Below are 6,385 nucleotides of genomic sequence, written 5' to 3'. Positions count from 1 at the left end.
ATTTAAAGCACTGTGATGCTACTTTAACAGTCATGGACAACCCAGGGAACTGTAGTTAAGGGCACTGGCCCCATAGAGCTGCGACTGCCAGCGCCCTTAGAAAACTACAGTTCCTGGGATTCTTCATGACTAGCAAAGTGGGATAATAGTGTTTTTGATGTATGGTGCGGATGAGATTGGTTCAGGGCTGGCTGAAGACATTTTGATACCTGAAAGGAAAGGACAAGATGGTTAGGCTGAAAGATGGAGACCTGCCCAAGCTCGCCAATGAGCTGAGTGGGGATTTGAATTGATGGTCTCCCTGGTTCAGCACTCTAACCAATATACCAAATAACTGGGCTGTTAGCTTTATACAATCACATTCAGCACAACATTTGTAGCATTGGCTTTCTATACAACAGGGTCGGGGAACCTTTCGCCTTCCAGCTGTTCTTGGATTTCAGTTGCCATCAGACCAAGCCAGTTAAGTCAGTCCTTGCAACTGCCTCATTGGAGCAAGACCTACTGGGGAGAGTTGCTGAGATCACTAGGCCTGCACTGTTTTGGTTTCTTCTAATAAAGAGCTAACTTCATGGTCACTGTGGTTTTTTTATTGCCGACCTACGCCTGGCTCCAGCTCCTGACAATGCTACAATGCCCATCATCCCAGATGATTAGCTGTGGCTGATGGAAGTTGGAGTCCAACAACATCTTGAGGGTCATCCCTGTCGAAGGGCTCCTGGTCGACCACTGTGGGAAGCAGGATGCTAGACTCAATGGTAACCTTTACAACACATCTGAGGCAAATTTCCCCCTCAAAGAATTCTGAGCACTGTAGTATTTTTAGGAATGCTGGTTACCCTCAGTCTATATATATATATAAAAGAGACGCGGGTGGCGCTGTGGGTTAAACCACAGAGCCTAGGACTTGCTGATCAGAAGGTCGCGGTTCGAATCCCTGCAAAGGGGTGAGCTCCCGTTGCTCGGTCCCTGCTCCTGCCAACCTAGCAGTTCGAAAGCGCGTCAAAGTGCAAGTAGATAAATAGGTACCACTCCGGCGGAAAGGTAAACGGCGTTTCCGTGCGCTGTGCTGGTTCGCCAGAAACGGCTTAGTCATGCTGGCCACATGACCCGGAAGCTGTACGCCGGCTCCCTTGGCCAATAAAGCGAGATGAGCGCTGCAACCCCATAGACGGCCACGACTGGACCTAATGGTCAGGGGTCCCTTTACCTTCATATATATATATAAGGGTCTGGTGACTTCTGTTTCAGTGTATCTGAAGAAGTGTGCATGCACACGAAAGCTCACACCAATAACAAACTTAGTTGGTCTCTATGGTGCTACTGGAAGGAATTTTTTTATTTAGGAATGGTGGTAATTGTAACTCTGTGAAGGGTTAACTCAGTGCCCAGAATTCTTTGAGGGAAGGAATCTGCTTTGAATGTGTTCTAAAGCTATAGTGTGTACACAGCCCTTTAATCTAGCAGATCTCTTTTATGTTATTCTGTTACTTGTGCAGCCTTCCCCAACCTGGTTCCTTCCTGAAATTTTGGACTACCACTCCCATCAGCCCCACACAATATGGCCAATGGTATATTGAGGGTTGAAATCCAAAACATATGGAGGGAACCAGGTTGAGGAAGACAGAAGAGATATGTTTTTCTGTCACTGCAATCCTTGTGGATATACCATCTTTTAGAGCTCCTTAGTGATCATGTAGCTAAAGATCCAAATGCCAATATATTTGTATTTTTCAATGAAATGCCCAGCATTTTCCTCCCAGTTCTAAAAATATTTTTCCTCTGCAGCACTGCACTTCGCAGTTAGGAACGGAATAGTCCTCATACTAACATAGATGCAGAAAGCTCACATCTACACCAGTGTCTAATGGGCAGAAATTACTGCCTGCTGGATCTCGCTGTTTCAAAGCATCCTAGTTTTTCTGCAAATTAATAAATGGCTCCCTTGCTTTTTGAGAAACTAAAAGTATCACACAGCTAGTGTTGCATGAACTCAGATATTATGTTTGAGCAGTGGAAGAAAAGCCTGCTGCTGAAATAAAACTAAGTAGGAGGACAATATTTGTTTTATGATTAAGGGTAAGGTTTATGCTTTATTGAGTGCCAGGCTCTCACAGCACCTGCAAACAAAGCATGTACACCAAAATCCCTACTATATATTAGAAAACCTTCAGCAAAGGAGTTGCTCTTCTGATTTTCAGTTCCCCAGCAAAAAGAGAAAAAAAAAGTAGATGACCGTGTCCTGGACAAAAAGAAAAGTAACATAGGGATAGCCTTGCAGACAGCAAACTTTGAGATCAACTGAATTCACACTCTTGGTTATATTAGAATCATAGAATCATAGAGTTGGAAGAGACCACAAGGGCCATCGAGTCCAACCCCCTGCCAAGCAGGAAACACCATCAGAGCACTCCTGACATATGGTTGTCAAGCCTCTGCTTAAAGATCTCCAAAGTAGGAGACTCCACCACACTCCTTGGCAGCAAATTCCACTGTCAAACAGCTCTTACTGTCAGGAAGTTCTTCCTAATGTTTAGGTGGAATCTTCTTTCTTGTAGTTTGGATCCATTGCTCCGTGTCCGCTTCTCTGGAGCAGCAGAAAACAACCTTTCTCCCTCCTCTATGTGACATCCTTTTATATATTTGAACATGGCTATCATATCACCCCTTAACCTCCTCTTCTCCAGGCTAAACATGCCCAGCTCCCTTAGCCGTTCCTCATAAGGCATCGTTTCCAGGCCTTTGACCATTTTGGTTGCCCTCCTCTGGACACGTTCCAGTTTGTCAGTGTCCTTCTTGAATTGTAGTGCCCAGTTCAAGAAGGACACTGACAAACTTGTTCTGACATCATCTGCTTGCGTGGCGAGGCCCTGTGACCACCCTGTTCCCCAAGGTGCAAATAACTAGACAACACACAGGATATTGGTTTGGGATCAAATAAGGACACAACTTTATGGATTACAGATGTGGAGGTTCGGACATAGGCACTGAGGTAAGCAACTGTGTATGTCACTCTTCTGTCTGTCCGCCGGGAGTGTTTCTAAGGGTGAAGCCAGCAAGGGGCAGGGCACACTCTCTATGACCTATGTCAAATCAGGACATCCCCTAAGTGGCCCTGTTGGAGGAGTGGTATGGCCCTAGTCCCCTTCTGGGCATTGGACAGGAGCCACTCTTCCCAGATCCTTTTAACAGGATACCCTTACCCGTAGAGGGGCAGGCAGAGGCTACAACCTTCCCCCCAACCAAAACGAGGCTTACCCAATGCCTATACTCTTCACAAAGTTGTGATAATTGCTATGAGGTAGGCGAAAACCCACATGGCAGAGCCAATTTGCCAGATGGGGGAAAATTCCTGCCCGACCCCTAAATCTGGCTACCATCCACAAAAACCCTAATCTGAGGGTGAGCAGGTGGGAGAACCAGCATGGTGAGAGGCCAAAAGGCCCTGCAGGCTGGGCATTTATTCTTGCTCTGGGGGAAGTGCCAAGCGCCACTACTGGTCAGTTGGCACCGCACCCAGGGGAACACCCCCTAAATTCCTGCCGCCACTGGCCAATTCAGTGGCAGCTGGGCGATCCAGCCTGCAATAGGCCAGTTCACAAGGGTCCTCTGCAAACTGACATCTCACCTTAACAGTCATGGTGTAATGAAGTGGTGAGGAAATGGCCCTTTTTTTAGCCAGGCAGTGCTTCTGATTTTCCGCAACTATGCCTACTTGCCCTACACCTTGTGACACCAGCTGTGAAGACACAGCAGCGAAGGAACAAACAGGATCTTAAAAGTACGGTGATACTTGCTCCTCGACAAGTGTGGTACACTGACAGCATTCTATTCCACATTATATTTTAGCTTTTCCATGTCATAAAAGCCACTTCTGGGAAACTAATGGCATATAGTCCATATTTAGCAATTGCTTTTGTGTTATTTGATTCCAGAAAAAATTCCATTTGCAGCCCCCAGAAACCCAGAAAAAGACAAAATTTGGGGCAGTATACCAGCATACAGTCCTTTCCTGCTGTTGTCCTGGATGATTCATGGAGGAAGAGAACCATGCATGTGCAGAAAGGATAACAACAACAACAACAACAACAACAACAACAACAACAACAACAACAACTATTATTATTATTATTATTATTATTATTATTATTATTATTATTTTATTTATACCCCACCCTCCCCAGCCAAGACCGGGCTCAGGGCGGCAGATGGGAGAGTAATGAACTTGTCTGATGATGTTCCTTGTTGTGTCATGCAACACTCACTGGAGTGAATGAAATTTAGTGTGACATGCTGGTATATCAGTTAGAAAGCCCCAGTTCTATAACACAGCAGGTGTGAAAGGAACATTGGAAAACAGAAGCACTAGCATTATAGTCCACAAAACCAATGCAATATTCCCCACGTCTGAATGTACCACTCGTCTCCCAGTAAACAAATCAGAATGCATGCTCAGGAAAGAGCAAATGTGTTCTAACATCCCTGCGCACGTCATATATACAAATCAAAGGTAAGGTAAAAAGGGGTCCTTTACCTTTTACATACAAATCAGGAGACATGCATACAAATTAGGCTATATGGAAGCAACCTAACACTTTGGTCTTCTGCCAATACACAACTTGGTTACCCCAAAGGCATCAGTCCTGAATGGCTACAATCCTCAAGCTGAAATGGTGGGTCCCTAGTACAGTGGTACCTACCTCTGGTTGCAAATGGGATCTCTTCTGGAGGCCCATTTGCAACATGAAAAGAGCACAACCTGAAGTGCCGTATCTGCCATTTGGCACTTTTGCGCATGCACAGAGCGCAATTTAGCGCTTCTGCGCATGCGCGAGCAACGAAACCCGGAAGTAACCCTTTCCGGTACTTCTGGGTTGCTGTGGGATGTAACCTGAAACATTGTAACATGAAGCAAACGTAACATGAGGTATGACTGTAGATGAATTTTCCATCACCAAACGCTCTTCTGAATTTTTCAGTTAAAGTTTAGCTAGGTTGTGTGTGTTTTTAAAAAAGCCTTTTCAATTATCTGAGAGTATTTGCAAGGCAGAAGCAAATGCTCGATTGAACGACAACACGGAACATCAGCCCCCTTTGTCTCCCCAGAATGACAGGAGTTGCTAGGATGCACTAATACCACCAGGCCAATTATATTAGCAGCATTTATGCCAGCTCCCCACCACCACCGCCCTTCATTTCTATCTCCCATTTTGTTTCAAATTACAGCAATTACTCCACAAAAGGTTTAATGCTAGCTAGCACTCTTTATTCCAGTTGTTCTCAATATCTTGATCCCAGAGAGAACCAATCAATGGGGGCTATTTCATCTCCATTCTGTGCAATCTTTGTGTGCAAATCCCCCCCGGCCCCCATTCAGCCCAAGCTACTGAAGGACTGCATTCACTTCCAGAAGCGAAAAAAGCAATAATTTCACGTTCCCAGGGCCAAGTATAAAAATGACATAGTAACAAAAGAATGGCCTTGTTGAATCAGACCAAGGCCTATCAAATCACGGGATTTTGTACCCAGCAGCAGGCAGGCGGATGTCTTCTGCCTGAAACAAAAGATAACTCTGGCAGTGGTACCATCAGGGAAGGAAGATGCCCAGAGTCTCATTCGGAGGAATACAGTGGTACCTCGGGTTACATACGCTTCAGGTTACATACGCTTCAGGTTACATACACTTCAGGTTACATACGCTTCAGGTTACAGACTCCACTAACCCAGAAATAGTGCTTCAGGTTAAGAACTTTGCTTCAGGATGAGAACAGAAATTGTGCTCCGGCGGCGTGGCGGCAGCAGCAGGAAGCCCCATTAGCTAAAGTGTTGCTTCAGGTTAAGAACAGTTTCAGGTTAAGAACGGACCTCCGGAACGAATTAAGCACTTAACCCGAGGTACCACTGTAAGGGGGAGCAAATACAGCCAGGGTTGGTTACCGCATTTTGAAATATGTGAATTAATACACATTCCCACCTGAAAAGCCCACCCCATACCCTGTAAAACTGTTAACTCCAAAGTCCGAACAGGTCTCTGGAACATCAGAAGCAGGAACATGCTAAAGATGTCCATTCCCTCTCCCCCCCCCAGACTCATCCAGAAGATCACGTGTTTATTGGCTTCATCTTCCAGTCTCCTTGCCTGGCCTTTGGTCCTTTATCGAGCAGAATACAGAATCACAGGGGCAATCCTTTCTCTTACCAAATGTTTTGTTTTGTCCTGATGTGTAATGCGTATTTTGGAATAACTTTGCATAGCCACAACATAGCAATTTATCTCTTGCAAAAAAAGCCTAACCCCTTATTTGGAGCTTTATTTTTTAAATAAATAAATAAATAAAGGATTAGGCAAATCCATGGAGGTCACTTCCATCAATAGCTATTAGCC

The sequence above is a fragment of the Podarcis vaucheri genome, assembly GCF_965113315.1.
Source record: "Podarcis vaucheri genome assembly, chromosome: 11".
NCBI lineage: Eukaryota > Metazoa > Chordata > Lepidosauria > Squamata > Lacertidae > Podarcis > Podarcis vaucheri.
Note: the sequence above shows the minus strand (reverse complement) of the source record.